The following is an 18,102-nucleotide window of genomic DNA, read 5'->3' as shown; positions in this document are numbered from 1 at the left end:
GATTTCCTCAACAAGGCAAAACCTTGCTTAACATCGTGCCAAAAGGTGATTATTATATTGTTGTAACAACTTGTTTCATAATCTTTGAAACTAAATACCTTTTAGTTTAGACATCAGTTTCTAAGGAATTCATACATTACTGCAGAAGTCATTGCCTGATTTGAATGTGTATCAATTTTTGTTCAAGAAGTAACAGGGAAACTCTGGTTGGGACAACTTTGACCCCAAGGACGAAACTTGAACAACATTCATAAAAAAACACTTAACAACAATCAGTGATTTTTTTATGAATTCTTTTTACTGCCTGTACAATGTACCTTGCAAATTCGGTAAAAAGTCAACTTTGGGAAAAATACAAAATCAGGCCAAAATAGCTTATATAATGGCAAATATACATTTTTTAACTTTTTTATGCATACCTTATGCTGTGAAAGAGTAAGACTTGTCAAGATTTTGTTTATATTTCAAGAAATTCATTGCTATTTTAATCCGGAATGTAATGTGTGTTGTTTTTTTTTTAATTTTGGGGAAAATGGAGTTTTTCACAATAAAAAAATCACTGACAATGAACTACAAACTCCAACATATAAACACCACATACACAAAAACAAATTGATTACATATATAAATTACTGAATATTCACATGGCCTTATGATATTATTGATGAATATTATAATATTATTTTTAGATACCAGTTACGGGTAGTAGTAATGAAGAATACCAGACTACAAAATCAAAGTGGAAATTGGAACTATTAGAGAATCACTTTATTTGTGGGTAGGTCACTTAAATATTCATTGAGGTGAAAAGAAATTACCATATGATGTATTGCATATGTTTAACCGCTGTTGCACAATCATCATTTCCAAGTGACTATCTTCATGTCCAGTACTAGCTTACAAAATCCCTTTCTAGATAGTCAAAGACTTCATCTGATGCATCTTAAAAAGGAAGAATACAACACAATCATGAACACAATAAATGCAAATAATGTTGGGTATGCTTTAAACATGATTCAAATGCAAAAAATCTTGGCAATTATTTCTAGAGCAATCTAAATGTCCTACATGAGATTTATTCTCTTATGAAAAAGTGATGTTTATGTACAAGCCAAATATACTAGAAATGTGTCAAGTGGACATTAAGTCTTGTGTTGCTTGGTGAACTGCATATACTGTGAATGAACATAATTAACAAAAAAAAAAACAGGGATTTCTCATAATATGACAAAGTATTTTTTACCAAGTTTGGTAAAGATTATTGAGCCATACAATGCTTTTATCTTGACTGCATCGTCTTTTATTCTGGGCAGCATAATATGGAAATCCAGGCCATGTATACATCTGGGTTTCATCTGTAATGGACCACATTTTCCAAAATGTATGTAGGCAAATGAGTTACATGGAAATAAAAACTATCTATACATAATAATAAGTGATTTGTGTACATGTGTTTACCTTGGTATTATATACTCATAGATATATTATATGATATAATATTGGGTTAATACAAAAAAAATGAAATAATATATAATTAGGTTAATGATAAATCAAGCAAATTTAAACTAACACAAACAATTATATGTATATATTTACATTATTTCACAGTAAAATATAAAAGAAATTTATAAACATTGGCATTATGCTTAAATCAGGTATCTATTTCAAGGCAGTTGTCATTAAATCATAAAATTTAAAGCTGCACTCTCACAGATATAATATTTTTACAACTTTTTTTATTTTTTGTCTTGGAAAGAGCAAATTTTTGCATAAATATCTGCAAACCAATGATATATGATTGCTGCCAAAAAATCAGATCGTAGATTTCCATATTTCCGTTCGAAAATTAATGTTTTATGGCTTCAACCGTTACTAATGGTTTAAGAAAAATGTATAAAACATTACTTTTTAAACTTAAATATAAAAATCTGCTTTTTTTTGTCAGCTGTCTTAAATAACTGGTTTCCATGGATTTTCGCAAAAATTGCCTCATTCCAAGACAAAAAAATTGTCAAAACGTTCAATCTGTGAGAGTGCACCTTTAAGGTCAAAACAACTAGAAAATGGAACTTTAAACAATAAACTTAAAAACCATGACTTATGGTACAGGTATTTCCACAATCTCAATAACCATTAACTTGATGATCAGAGTGACTGTAACCGAGCGGCTGGTTCTTACACACTGACAGTGACACACAATACACTCCACTCCTCTCCATTAACCCTTTATATATATATTACAGTCGCAACTCGTTGGCTCGATATCTCATGGCTGGATATCCTCGTTGGCTTGAACCAGATTAAAAGAACCGATTTTGTTTAACTCTTTGTTCATATAAAATTTGATCGGATGGCTCGATATCTTGAGGGTCGATATTTCTCCACGCTCGAAGTCATTTTCGCGGTTCCAAGTAAGAATTTCACAATTTTGTTTGCTTGGGTTGATGTCATTTTCGCGGGTTCAGGTAAGAACCTCACACCTTGATTTGTTTTGTTGGCTTCATTTAGCACACGGCGCTACTCGATAAAAATTACTTGAATTTATTATAATTATTATCAAATTTGAATGACTTAACAGTTTGAATAAACATGCCATCACTTTATCTAAGTTCTTTCTCTAATTGTTATATATGTATAAATTTCAATGCATCCTGATATAACTAATAAGCTATGTTTGTGTTACCCACTGTTTAAAATTACTTGTTTGTTGTTTTCGCATAATTTTTATAATTAATAAAAACAATCAAATAATATTTTCTAAGTATCGAATAAGTGATGTTACGAACATTACGACGTGTAACTACGTCCAATTAATACTCTTCTCTTGCGGAGATAGCATAGCCAATAACAAACGAGGTAAACAAGACTTTTTGTAACGAATAATAAAAAAATAACATTCTGTAAGCAATCCCGCTTGGCTCTATATTCTCGAGGCTCGAAGTATTTTGGCTGGTCCCTAGAATATCGAGCCATTGAGTTTCGACTGTAGTTTAAAGCTGACGGAGGCACTCCTGCCATGTACCGCTGCCACCATTTAAGTAAACCTGGGAGGAGAAGTGCCCCAGTGTGGAGCTTGAACCAACAATCACTGCTGGAACACTATCATGGCGCTGTAACCAACTGAGCTAACTGAACGGCTGGTTCTCATCGACACGATCTACATCTACAATAACTTTACAATGTACATGAATACATAAATAACTTAAGTATGAATGCAATGTATTCATGTACATTGTAAAGTTGATGTCTACTGTTCTACTAAGACACATGCATGTACCCCAAAATTAGTTTTGACAGGCATGACTCACTAATGCCAGTTGTGAGCTTGTTCCTAGCTTCTGTCTGAAAATGACATTGAATACACTCTAAAGCCTAAAAGGCTGTAAAATATGCATTCAACATCTTGATAAGCAACTATCTTAAATAAATTAAAATATTAGGATACAGAATGATGTGAAAGAGACTTTAAAAATATCGCTGCATAATGTTGGATGTTGGTGCTGTCATCTGATGATCTGTCAGCGGCAATGATTGAGGCAAGCATCAAGTATATTTAAATAAACATTGCACTTTAACAGATTTAATGTTTTGACAACTGTTTTATTTTTTGTCTTTATACAAGCCAATAAATGCATAAGTGCAAGAAAAACAGTGACACAAGACTGCTTAAAAAAACATCGGATTGCATATATCAGACAGAAATTAACACTCACTAATTTCTTTATTTTGACACTAAGCCTATGGGTCATGAAAACACAAAATATAATTTTGTTTTGCCTTCCTACAATAATTTAGGTCACGTGACCGTCATTGATAAAAAGTATACAAAGCAGACGAAATAACCAGCAAATTTTTATGGATGTTATGTGGCAAATATGGTTGGTTTCTATGGCAATTAATTTGGGATTAGTAAAACTACGTTGTTTACAGTGTTAACCATTGTTTTAAGTGAATTAATATGTTTTAAAGACATTTTTTCGCGAGTTTGAAAGCATCTACTCTTGTAAATAGTTTGTAGTAAAAATGACGTCATAGCTTTGCAGATACGTGCATTTCACGTGATAACCAGGTAAAAACAAAGATGGCCGCGAATCAAGGTTGGTCGCGATTTTAGGGACTAGGACGATATATTTAAGTTAAAGCTTCACTCTCAGAGATATACCATTTTTACAACTTTTTTATTTTTGTCTTGGAAAGAGCCAATTTTTATATAAATATCTGCAAACCAATGATAAAGGATTGCTTACAAAAACTCAGATCATAGATTTTCATATTTCCGTTTGAAAATTAATGTTTTATGGCTAAAACCGTTAATAAACGTTATAGAAAAATGAACAAAACATCAATATTTGAACTGTCTTGTATATATAAAAATCTGCGATCTATATTTGTCAGCAGTCTTATATAACTGGTTTCCATGGATTTTCGCCAAAATTAGTACATTCCAAGACAAATCATAAAAAAGGTTGCCAAAATGTTCAATCTGTGAGAATGCAGCTTTAAGAAAATGATGTTTTATGCATTTTTCTTCCAATTGTTAGTAGCACTTTTAGCCATAAAACAATTTTTTTACGGAATATGTAAATCTGCGATCTGATCTTTTGTCAGCAGGCTTATATCACTTATTTGCATATATTTACACAGAAACTGGCTCATTCAAACTCCAAGACAAAAATAAAAAATAACAAAGCTGTCAAAATACATGTAATGTGAGAGTGCAGCTTTAAGGAGTACTTCGTTATATCAATAAAATATACTCGTAAACTGTCAATTAAGTTAGTATTATAGCTAATTTTAGCATAAAAGTAGGTGAATTTTATATTTATTTCAGACCAGATACTCTTGAGGGACCAATTTAAGGGCAAACAGACAAACGTTTTGATGCAAAGAAAGCATTGGATTTGAAAGGTAGATTTTTAACACATATTTACATGTACTCAATGTCATTTACTAGTATAACATAATGTATTCAAGTATAAGATATTTCAAGTATTTGGTCAGGTTGTTAAGTTTAATTGAAACTGTTAAGCAAATAAATGAAAGTCCGTGCAATTTTGCATGCACATGTTTGTTGCATGCAGATTTTACTCAGATGGCATAGGGTACAGTTACTCTTGTAACTTGCTTAAAATAAATGCAAATAATTCTGCATGTGTCTGAAGTCATGTTTTATTTTTCTCTACAAATTGTTTTGAAAAATGCAATTGTTTGACTTCCTTTCTTATGTGTTATGCATTGCAGTTCCCATGGAGAAGAAAAATGGAGAGACTCTAATAGTATGAAGATACTCCTGTGTATAATGAGGAAATCTTGTCAGTGAATGGTAAGTTCTCTTTGGATTAATTCTATGTATAACAATATAAATATGAGGTAAGTCAAGAAATGAGAATTAACATAATTATTCTGTTCAAACATACATTGACATATTAAATATAAAGACATATGATTTGTCTCTGCTATTATACTCCTACCACTTGATGGTTAGGGTTCATTTGGACAAGTCTTCTTTTATCCATAATTCCAAATGCTTCTGAGATTTCTAACACATATTAAATATGTTGAGGAGAAGTGCTGTGCAAAAAACATTTTTGTTTGTGGTATTTTAGAGTTATTGGTCTTTGATTATTTTTCTTTCACTTTTCTATGTTTTTGAGGTATTAACTTCAAACTTCATGCACATATTGGACGTGATAAGAAAAATAGCTGTGCATATGAATCATTAAATTGTGTATGGTAGTCAAAGAATTGTAAACCTTTGATTATAATCTTTATATTTGTTTTATTTTTTTCTTCTCTTCATAACTTTTTTTCATTTTTTACTTTAATTTAACAAATCACTATTCTGTTTTTGGTATATTAAGGATTATTTTCTTATGTTTATTTTGTGCTTGGCAGTTTTAAAATTATTGCCTAATTGGTTACTGTATGCTTAAAAGCAAACATCACTCTCAGTGAAACCTCTTATTACAATAGGTGATAGCTGTAGTTTTTCATGGAAACAAGTGTTTGACAGTATGAGTCATTTTTTAGTAGCAGTATATTATGTACATTTAAGGTATAAGTTCTCTTTTGCTAATTGTTCAGTTGTTTTTCAGTTGTTGCAATTGTGGACCAGGCCAGAGTTGTACTAAACCAACTAAGACACAATGAGATACAGGAATGACACAATGAGAAACAGGAAACAGGAAAGTGATGACTGATCGCCACCTGTTACAAATTCATCTAGGTACAGTTTTTATTCCAGATTTGATACAACTGTAAAGTGTTTTATGCATGCTATGATTATGTTCATCATGTTTGTTTAAGACCGTGATGATGAGGACTAATCTATTGATTATCCCTTGCCAAAAGGCAAAGTGGATACAGTAATTGTGTAATTGTGCACGTGTGTGTGCGTGTGCACGGAATGTAATCTTGAGCATAAATCCCCCAGGTATTAACTTCAAACTTCATATACAGATAGATCCCTATTGAGAAGAAGTGCAGTGTTAAGGGACCATAACTCTGTTTACAGTTCTTTTTGTAATAACCCTTTGTTATATTTCATACTGAGTTTTTGTCTGCAGCAGAACTTGAAAAGTCTTTGAGGTGTTGATTTCAAACTTCAAATATGTACAGACAGATCTCATTTAGCAGAAGTGCAGTGCACAGAAACCATAACTCAAGATTTACTTGTAGTAGTTGCCCTTTGTTAGTTTTCAATGTTATCCTTTGTTGTAATGCACAGTTGTGATCATGCTCAAGTATGCTCATTCACATTAAAAGTAATTGTCCAGGTTCAAATCCTGTAATAGAAACAATTATTTTCTTTCTGTGTTTAGCAAAGTTTATATGAACTATCAATCAATGTAAAATAAACTAAGATTTGTGTGTTTTTATCATTTCTTATTTATTTGTTTATTTTTTGTTACAAATTTTTATGTGCATATATATAAAATCTATATCACAAAAAGTGTGGCTAATTTTTAATATTAAGATATAATATGTATAAGAATTATCATATTTCAAAATCAACCATAGAGCTTTTGCAAGATAGATAATAACTTAATGTATCTGATGAACAATAATGTGATTTTGGGATGCCAGCAATAACTTTTCAAGGTGAAAATATGTTCTTGTCATTGATTTTACATATAAGTAATCAGTACGCAAAGCCCTTTCAAATGATACTTATATTATATGGGGTAACTATCAAATTTTAACATTGAAGCCAATGGCACAAATGAATGAAAAGCTCCTTAATAGTTCAATATTTGAAGCCAACAATGGAACTGTGTTTATGTATTGCTTAATGTTCTTTTTTCTTTCAGAAAACTCCCCACATCCAACAAGAGACAGTCTGACTTCAAAATCTTCATTGAAGGCAACTTAATGGACAAGACATCCGTCACATAAAGATTCACAAAAAATGGAATGATATACCAATTTTAACTTTTAACAGCCAAATACATTATAGATTTGAAAAAAGATTACCCTTAAATAAGTTGGATGATCAACATTTACCTCAACACAGTACAAAGTGCTCATGTTGAACTATTGTGATTGATCATAGTCTGTCCTTCATTTTTATTAACAGTTTCATACAGCGTTAACACTTTAGTATGGGGACTCATTTTTAGCTCGACTATTCAAAGAATATGGAGAGCTATACTTAGGTTAATATCTCAGCAACTACTTGAGGTATTGCATTGAAACTTTATACAATGGTACTCAACCATCCAACCTACTTAATTAACCAAGTTTGATAACTCTACTTTGCATTTAATGCCAATAATAGGCCTTTAATATTTGACTTAGAAATTCTGGTTAAGGTTTTGCATGCAAGCACACATAGGTTAATATCTCAGCAACTACTTGAGGTATTGCATTGAGACTTGATACAATGGTACTCAACCATCCAACCTACTTATTTAAACAAGTAAGATAACTCTAGTTTGCATTTAATGCAAATAATAGGCCTTTATTATTTGACTTAGAAATTCTGGTTAAGGTTTTGCATGCAAGCACACATAGGTTAATATCTCAGCAACTGCTTGAGGTATTGCATTGAGACTTGATACAATGGTACTCAACCATCCAACCTACTTAATTTTCCAAGTTATATAACTATAGTTTGCATTTAATGCAAATACTTGCCTTTATTATTTCACTCAGAAATTCTGGTTAAGGTTTTGCATGTAAGCACACATAGGTTAATATCTCAGCAACTACTGGATGAATTGCATTGAGACTTTATACAACCACCCAACTTAATTGAATAATCAAGTTAGATAAAAATTCTGGTTAAAATTTTGCATGTAACCACATTTATGTTAATATCTCTGCACATCATGTATTGCATTGAAATCTAATCTAACAGTGATCCATGCATGTTTCGCCAAAACTTTTCAATCCTTACACTGAAAAGCAGCGGAATAGTCGAGAGCGCTGTGTCTGTGACAGCTCTTGTCTCTTTGGTCTTTATTCATACTGGCCAGAATATGTTTACCAAAAAAATCTTAGTAGAGATTGATAACTGTTCAGGTTGGACAAAAAGCATGTAGGTTGTTTGTTCTAATAATATAAACTGTAAATGCTTCAGAAACTATATATATAATTTTATGATATTTGTCAGTATTTATTCTCGTCAACATTTAAATAATATTAGGTGAAACTTGTTTATTGGTCAAAATGTGGTTGATTAGAGTGGCCTCAAGTTCTACTATATGAATGAAATTTGGTCAAGTTTTAGAAAAAAACTATGTTCTAGTTTCCCAAGCTTTCCTTAAAGAAAGAATGTAGGTAATATGAAACAGGAGTCACTAAGTCAAGTATTAAAAACCTTAAAAATTGCTATTCATAGAGGTATCGTTTCCTCATCATAAATCACAACTTAGCCAGCAAGACTTTTCAACAAATAAGTCATAACATGTAAAAAGTTAATAATTATAGGCACATATTTTAGTGAATAAAATCTTGTGAACATATTATTGAAACAAGTAATGTGTCTGGTTCTGAGGTGAGCAATAAAGCACATTGCTTAGTAACAATGGAGCTAGCTCATTATTAAAAGTTTGTTTTAAACTTGAATGAAATGAATGCAAATCATATATTATTATTTTTAATCTATATTTTTTTTTAGTTACCTTGTTCTGTTGTTAATTTCCATACTGACTTGGTCAATTATGGCTACTTTGTCTAATTATATTTTGACTTCTAACCTAAATGTTTCATTGTACTTTTAAGTGTTCGGTTAACTATATTGCACATTACCCTATATGACAGTATAAATTAAATAAAACCATGGTCATTAAGTTCCATACATATTGGAGCACATGGTAAGCCTCTAGAAATGTCACTTCTTAAACCTAGATTCTTGATCTGTTCACCACATTGTTTTGTTAAATTATTGTTTATAAAAACAAATGATTGTTTAATGTCAAGGAAACCTTTTTAAAGTTAAAATGTAGATGTACATAGATAACTGTCAAATATTATTTACCATTTAGTAACTGTCTAAAGGCAAAATTTCCATTCATTTTTGTGTCGCCTGAAAAGACGACATATAGGGGTTACTTTTGTCGGCGGCGGCGGCGTCCGCGTCCCATTTTCGCTTGTCCGGGGTATAACTCCTAAACTATTAGTGGTATGAACTTGAAACTTCATATGTAGATAGATCTAATTGAGGGCAAGTGCAGTGCATAAGAACTGTTACTCTTGCTTCCATATTTTTAGAGTTATTGCCCTTTGTTATTTTTCATGCTTAAAGTTTTGTCCGGGGCATATCTTGTAGAATATAAGAGTTATCAACTTGAAACTTCATATGTAGATAGATCTCATGGAGGGCAAGTGCAGTGCACAATAACAGTAACTCTTGCTTTCTTAGTTTTAAAATTATTGCCCTTCGTTATTTTTCATGCTTAAAGTTTTGTACGGGCATATCTTGTAGAATATAAGAGTTATCAACTTGAAACTTCATATGTAGATAGATCTCATGGAGGGCAAGTGCAGTGCACAATAACAGTAACTCTTGCTTTCTTAGTTTTAAAGTTATTGGCCTTTGTTAATTTTCATGCTTAAAGTTTTGTCCGGGGCATATCTTGAAGAATTTAAGAGGTATCAACTTGAAACTTCATAGCTAGATAGAACTCATTGAGGGCAAGTGCAGTGCACAAGAACCGTTACTCTTGCTGCCATATTTTTAGAGTTATTGCCCTTTGTTAATTTTCTTGCTTAGGTTTTGTCCGTGGCATATCTCATAAACTATAGGAGGTTTCAACCTGAAACTTATTCCGTAGGTATATCTGATTGAGGGTTCAAATGCCACCTACATTTGAAAGTTAAATGGCAACATCATTGTCTATAAATGAATAAAATGCCAATCTAACAGCTATAATGTTGACAGTAAATAATTCATCAGGCGACACATCCGACTCGCGGAGTTCTAGTTATATTTGATTTGGGCCCCTAGGGTCATGGTCACTGTAACTAAAAATAGAAAAATGCTTAGTACTGAATAACTTCAGTTTACATTTAAAACTGAATCTCACAATAAAGGCTGAAGTTCTTGTTTTATTGCAGCATTTCTAGTTAACTTTTTAATTTGACTCTTTTTATTGCTTTCGACAGGCACATCTAACATCATTATTGTATTCATTTTTAAGACAAAGCCTCATTTAATTGAGCGTGCTGTCCAAAGACAGCTCTTGTTGACATAATTATAAGACACCTTATGTTATGGTTTATATGAACAATAGCTGTTTCTGTGTATGTTTTAGAAGAAACTTCCATTTCTTATCATATTGATGGACATAGATATACATACATACATGTACGGGATTATTGACATCAGATTCTTAGGATTAAATTTACTAATGTTCTGTTCATGTTCAAAATAGATACAGTTATGGTAAATGCATAGTCTTGTTTGTTTATAACATAGACAACCATGTCTTTTGGTTGTCCTGGTCTCCTGTCCTGTTATGTGAATTGGGTTTTATGGACATCTTCAATATTGTAGGTCCAATTCTAATGTCTAACTGGAAAAGTATTTAGCCTTGGGAGACCTTAGTTTGGGTTATCATGTTGGATATGTCTAAATGTTGGCATGTCGGGAAATGACAATTTTAGGCTATGACAATTTAAAAATGTAGACGTTGCTGGGCAAGGCTCCACACCCAAGTGACTGTCGCATTATATTGTTGAAAAAGTGCCTTGGGCTTTTGGTTTGTTATGAATTTTGCAGTCTGGCAAATATCTGCATTATAAAATTCATCGACATACAGGTGACAGAGAAAAAGGTCAATTTTCAATGATTTCAAAAGATTGATTAACTAAAAGGTGATCATCATAAATGAATACAGAGAACAAGGTTAATTGATTTGACAGAGGATTGATGCATAGCTTCAAAAATTAAGGAGACAATTTCAGAAAAATGCACATAAATGATTTTTGTTTATTTGTGTTGTTTGATAACTGCTGTGTGTCGATTTTTATTTAATTTCATTTTACCCCCCAAATCACACTTCACACAATACATGTGCTAATTATTTGCAATTTCAGAAATTCTCATTTTTATTTAATTTTTCAAACATTTTCCCCAAAATTCACATTTCACAAAATTACAGAGTTTCTTTACTTTTGATATATTAAACTGTAATATTTATGAAATACAGTGATTCTGGTCATTCTATTGCAATATTTGAAAAAGTTATTGGCAAATTCCAGAAATTCTCATTTCCATTTAATTTTTCATACATTTTACCCCGAAAATCATATTTTAAAAAAACTGTGTTTCTATATTTTTTATATATAATAATGTTAAATGATATATATTAGCTGCAGTAGTTCTGGTGTTTTTATTGCAAAATAAGGCAGAGTTATTGGCAAAATTCATAAATTGTCATTTTCATTTTATTTTTTTTCCAATATTTTACCCCCAAAATCATTTTTTCCGCCATGTAATTGTTTTATGATTTAAGTATATTAAATATGTTGCCTGATATGACATAAATTCATAAAAATTATTTTTGTGCAGTTTTCTCCATTTTTTGTTCAAAAATCTCCGTTTGTATACATTGAATAGAGAACAGAGGTGTGCTTCAACACCTCTGAGAATGAGTATAGTATAGTGCACGCTACCACAATGTATATAGACTATAACAGAGGTTCAAATTTACAGATAGAGAATAGTGCACGCCACCACAATGTATATAGATTATAACAGAGGAATTGATGTAAAGTTTCAAAATCTCTGGTTGATACATTGCATAGAGAACAGGGGTGTTGAAGCACTGCTTCAACACCTCTGAAAATGAATAGAGTATAGCGCACGCTACCACAATGTATATAGACTATAACAGAGAAGTTGAAGTAAATCTTCAAAATCTCTGGCTGTATACATTGCATAGAGCACTGCTTCAACACCTTTGAAAATGAATAGAGTATAGTGCACGCTTCCACAATGTATATAGACTATAACAGAGGAGTTGAAGTAAATCTTCAAAATCTCTGGCTGTATACATTGCATAGAGAACAGGGGTGTTGAAGCACTGCTTCAACACCTCTGAGAATGGATAGAGTATAGTGCACGCTTCCACAATGTATATAGACTATAACAGAGGAGTTGAAGTAAATCTTCAAAATCTCTGGCTGTATACATTGTATAGAGAATAGGGGTGTTGAAGCACTGCTTCAACACCTCTTGACAATGAATATGGTGCACGCTTCCACAATGTATATAGACTATAACAGAGGAGTTGAAGTAAATCTTCAAAATCTCTGGCTGTATACATTGCATAGAGAACAGGGGTGTTGAAGCACTGCTTCAACACCTCTGAGAATGAATAGAATATATACCGTGCACAGTATATACTGGTATAGAATATAACACCAGTGTATGTACTGTCACGGTGTATCGTGCAACTCCATATAGTGTATAGAGTCTATGCACTGTGTTGATATAAGATATCAATCTCAACTTGGTCTAAGCATTCTAGATTTAATATTTTTTTCTAGATTCAAATAATTCACTGTTATTATATGAATCATGTAAGTTTTTCCCCTTTTTGTCGATAGTTTAATAAAATGTTTAAATACAAGTTGAGCATTATATGAATCATGTAAGTTTTTACGCCTTTTTGTCGATAGTTTAATAAAAGTTTGAAATACAAGTTGAGCATTATATGAACCATGTAAGTATTTTCTTCATTTTGCCAAAACAACGCTATTTTCCCCTACAATTAAAAGGGCCCGTTACCATTCCCTTGAAAGTGAAAAAACAACTCTGTGATCGTAAGATCTATCGGAATAATACCATTCGCAGAAATATAAGATGTATGTACCCATGATTTGACTTTCTGCAACTGGAACAGAAACAAGATGTTATGAAACATGTAGTATTGAAGCTCCTGAAATCATGGCTAAACTGAATCTTAAACTTGCATTAGTTTGTGTTATATGCTTGTTTTATTTTCTCCAATATTGCCATTTTAAATGCATTTGGACATTTTTATTGAGCGAGTTGAGACTTGGATCCGCCATTGAAGAGCGGCAGTTATGCATCCCAATAGGAATTTAAATTATTCCAATTTGGTTCTTACGACTTTATTAGATTTCAAGAGATGTATGACTGCCTCACCTTGTTTAAGATGCACTATTATTCCCATATAAGATTTAACACATTTAATACAATTGTTTTAACATACCAAAAAGGATACGCAAACGTCGAAAACAATGGTGCCTATGGAGGATACCGAATTTAATTTGAAGGGAATGCGCAGAAAACACGGTATTGCTACCTTATGAGAAGATAGTAGATCGCAATAAATCTTTGCCTTTTTAACTATTAAATACATGGTTATACAATTGTTATCAGTAATTAATATTTTCCATAAATGCATTATTCAGTAAATGGTCGAAGGTTTATCACTTAATATTTATGTTTGTTATACATGTGAATGTATTCATTTTGAAAACGAGTGTCACATTAAGGCTTAAGCATGCCTCAACGATATGGCATGAGTGTGAATATATATCACGAGTTTATTTTGTGCTAAGCATTTTAATTACCGTTTGACGTAATATTGCTGCCTATTACATTTTTTTTTTTTCAAATCGTGCCTATATTTTGTTTCTTCAAACACGATTGCAGCTTACATCACGTAATGATTAAATGTATTTATTATCGAAATTTATCAAGTAAAATATGGTAGTGTGTTTATATTCGATACGGTTACATAAATTTTACATGTACAGTTACATGGTCAATGGAATGAATAGACAGCAAGGATTTCGACCCCCATGTAAAATATAATAAAACAGCTTATAGGCACAACTACACTGTGTTCCATTGTTTATTTAACTTAAGGGTAAGTAAATAAATATTTAATGCTCGGCATAATAAAATGAAAAAGAAAACGTCTTCACTTGATTTAAATATGAAACGGCTGATTTGTGTTTGAAATGGATGTATTGGAAATACTGCCTTCTCATTTGACAAAATATGGTACTAGGGCTGTTTTTCAATATTGGTCTTAATTGGGTCTAAGAACGATGTAGCTAATCGGATTACTTGTTATTAATAAATGAACAATGGAGTGAATGCAGTCAATGATGTATGACCGTTAGATTAACCTAAGGTGCATATTAATTACCATCTTGACCAGTAAGTTTAAGAGTGTTTCGACAGTTTGTTAAACGCTTCCGAACGGAAAATATCGAACATTTTGTCATATAATACCGATATGCTATTGTACTATGATTCTCGCCTGATATATCATTGCTTTTTTGTTGCTACAAATTGTTCTGAAAACAATCAGCTATATGTTAGAGGCGCCAGAGATATTGGTTGGTTTGATTAAGGAGTGTTTTACAATATAGTGCACGTATTTCTCAGCTATTTGTCGACGCGTTGGTAAACCTCATTATAAATGTATTAGCAGGCCATTGACAATTTGAAACGCTCTTGATGTCTAAGCTTTCAATATTGTTAAACATCGATTGGGCCTATGATTTATACATAGGATATATCATGAGTCAACAAAAATACCCATTTTAAATTATTGTGATATGGAAGTATCTTAGCTTATTTATAATTAATATATTTCCGGGAAGTATTAAACAAAATTTTTATAATAGTTATTCTCTGATGAGTTTAGAATACTGTTTTGTTTTCTGGTCAAAATATAACTGAAAACCGTCAACCTCAATGCGGAGTAGCAAAATACAACAAGGGAATAACATTATCCGCTTAACACATTAAAGAATTCAAGTATTTGGAAGAATTATAAACCACTTTTCTCAGATGTCAGAAGAAAAGCACAAACAGTGGTGCAAAATCTTTCCAAAAGTCCGCCATTAACTGACCTTAACTGACCTCAACAATGACTGCCCAGAAACTTTCGCCACTCTTCATGATAATGACACTGGCAAAGAAAAAAGGCCAGAACATATACGTGTTCACTTACCCTAGCCACAAATACTGGATACTGTGCAGTTTTCAACGACAGTTCGTTTCCATTTCTGTAGTGAATGACAACATCTCACTGACAAAAGAAAGCCGGTGCAGTTCTGAACATCCAACACTTTACTCTTTAATATTAACATAAATTAATTCCTTTGAACATATGTTTATAAACACACTCGTGATCTTGAAGTTGAATAATGAATAACCTGTGAAGTGCAACAATGTAGTTTCAACGCACTCTTACTTTGACTGTTAACGTATTGAATAAATTTGAAATTTTTTGAGAACTATTGTTTTGGACATTTCAACACTGCATGGGAAGTGTGCCAATGTTAATAGGAAACAATATTTATACCCCTTCGCTCAAGATACTTCCTAACTTAAAAACTATTTATCGTGTTTAAATACATAAGGTAAGACTTCGGACGATGACCCTGTTAAACTGCAAAATATCATGTCTCAACAGTCACCAAATACAAGACAGAGAACGTACAAAATTACACAGGCATACACCTGAGCAGACATACTACATTTGCATCAAAATATATATTTAAAGCAGATGTATGGGCTACCGCTTGGAATTGGTCAGATTCATCGCTGATGATTTGAACCAAAAACAGGATGAAGCATAGGAAAACAACGTTCGACAATCAATGTTGAAAATTTGAAGCACGATATTATATCTTGTGATAGTAATTTTCGATTTGCTTTTCTTTCTCCAGAAAAACGAGTTAACAGAACACATTTCAATTATAATTAAGTCATGTATGCAAAATCAAATACAAGTAAGGAAATAAAGATCATTACAACATTACATAAATTAAATTTATTAACCATTTACAATTTATGTTTGACAAATGCCGTATTCAAAACGAAGTCCAAACCTCGAAACTTCTAACAGACAGTAATAGTGTTACCTAATATATTATATATATATTGGCTTACCATAGTAATGAATATGTGTTCAAGTTTGTCTTTAAACTCATTGATTATTGTTTGTTTTATACAATAATACGTCCCTGTGGATATTAATGAATTGATAATTAACTTTTTATAATGCTTCTTTAAGAACGCCATATCTCTTCAATTGCTAGGAAGCCGTACATAGCAAACAAATATGGCAAGGTGTTCAGTTTTTGTTTTACACTTTCTTTGTTTAAGTTTTCCAAATGACATTTGTTTTTTTTTACAGGACAATGCTTTTCTTCGTAAAAATAAACAGTGATGTCAAAGTATTTTTTCAGGAATATACAGCTTCAGGAAAACATTACTTATTCACGAGATCAAAGTTTATTCGTTCTATACACATGTGAATAAGTAATAAATAAAAACAGCCTTGTATTAATTACATGGCATCAGCAGACTAATTTTGAAACCCAGACTCATAAATGTTCTTAAATCTAAATGTTTAAAAATGAACAATTTGTTTTGGAAAAGATGTGTACATAATTATAAAACCTGTTGTTTTTCACATTTGTAGCAAATATCACAGAACTTGGTAAAGTAGAATTATTGTTCAGTTCAATAAAGTTTCTCAATTTCAACTTTCATACCTTGTTACATGTCTGTGGCGGATCATGGTATTTTTCCGTAATGGGGTCGTAATTAATGATTCGTTTACGTTAGAGGATGTGTTACTTGGGACGCGATTCCCATCGCACAAGAGCCGAAATATATTTTCGGAATGTTGGTATCTGGGAGCATTTTGGCTAATTTAAGTATAAAATGGGTCAATCATTCTGATGTTATGTATGCATGTTTTCCCTACCATATTGACATCAAATGTCCCCAGTCTGAATCCTCAATTCTATGATAATTTAACGCTGTATTTGTTAAGTTATTTAAATGCATAAACCGTTTGCCCAATTGAGCAGAATTTCGTCTCTAATATATATCTATGGTTGTGCACAGATGATATCCGATCATAGGACACGTTGTTTGTCTGTAACAACTTCGCTAAATTTCTTCTGCATGTCAACTATTTGTCAAAACCCGGGTATAAAGCTACTAATGGCCATGACTCACACACATAGTCTTTTTGACATCAACAAATACGATATCTTATTGTTTAAACTTATTCTTTATACAATGGTTTGGTTCTGCCCCACTCAACGACCTTTATAAGAGTTCAATTACATTACATTCCTATGAGGTAAAAACCAGCCATTCTTGGATCGTACTATGCCCTAATGTGCGCATTTATACAATTACACATTTATTGTGGTTTTATTCCCGAAAATGTCAGTTCATTATTCATTATTTATACGAAACAGACAATTGTTAGTACAATCAGTGTCTCAGGTTTAATATTTCTTTTTGGTATTAGATCAAAGATGAAGTTATACATTTGTAGCGAAGTTAATGACCGAATGACATGCAAAACTGACGTAAAGATCGTTTACACAACCTGTTTTAGAATATCAAATACAACTACAATGGAACATCACTTGTGAAGGTTATTAAAATTTACGTGAGAAAAAAGCAGTACTAAAGCAAATGACGGACAATTCACAACTTATGGATTATTAAATAAATGCTGTTGTATTGTGAGTTTAGAAAATGATATTGGCCTTTAAAAAATGTAAAATGGCGTTATGTGTTGAAATGTGGTTGACATTAAGTTTATCACAAAGTATTTGCAATATTATGCAAAACAA

At 31.9% G+C, this 18,102-nt stretch overlaps 1 long non-coding RNA gene across 1 annotated transcript; it reads left to right on the top strand.

Annotated features, from left to right (window-relative positions):
- Positions 1 to 5,278: 5,278 nt before the first annotated feature.
- LOC128223138 (uncharacterized) lies at positions 5,279 to 7,403 on the top strand. The gene is made up of 3 exons (XR_008259304.1): positions 5,279 to 5,323; positions 6,096 to 6,226; positions 7,311 to 7,403. It is a non-coding gene; the product is annotated as an uncharacterized LOC128223138 (long non-coding RNA).
- The last annotated feature ends 10,699 nt before the right edge of the window (positions 7,404 to 18,102 follow it).

The sequence above is a fragment of the Mya arenaria genome, chromosome 17 (assembly GCF_026914265.1).
Source record: "Mya arenaria isolate MELC-2E11 chromosome 17, ASM2691426v1".
In the NCBI taxonomy this organism is placed as follows: domain Eukaryota; kingdom Metazoa; phylum Mollusca; class Bivalvia; order Myida; family Myidae; genus Mya; species Mya arenaria.
Note: the sequence above shows the minus strand (reverse complement) of the source record. Positions and strands in the feature narration are given on the sequence as shown.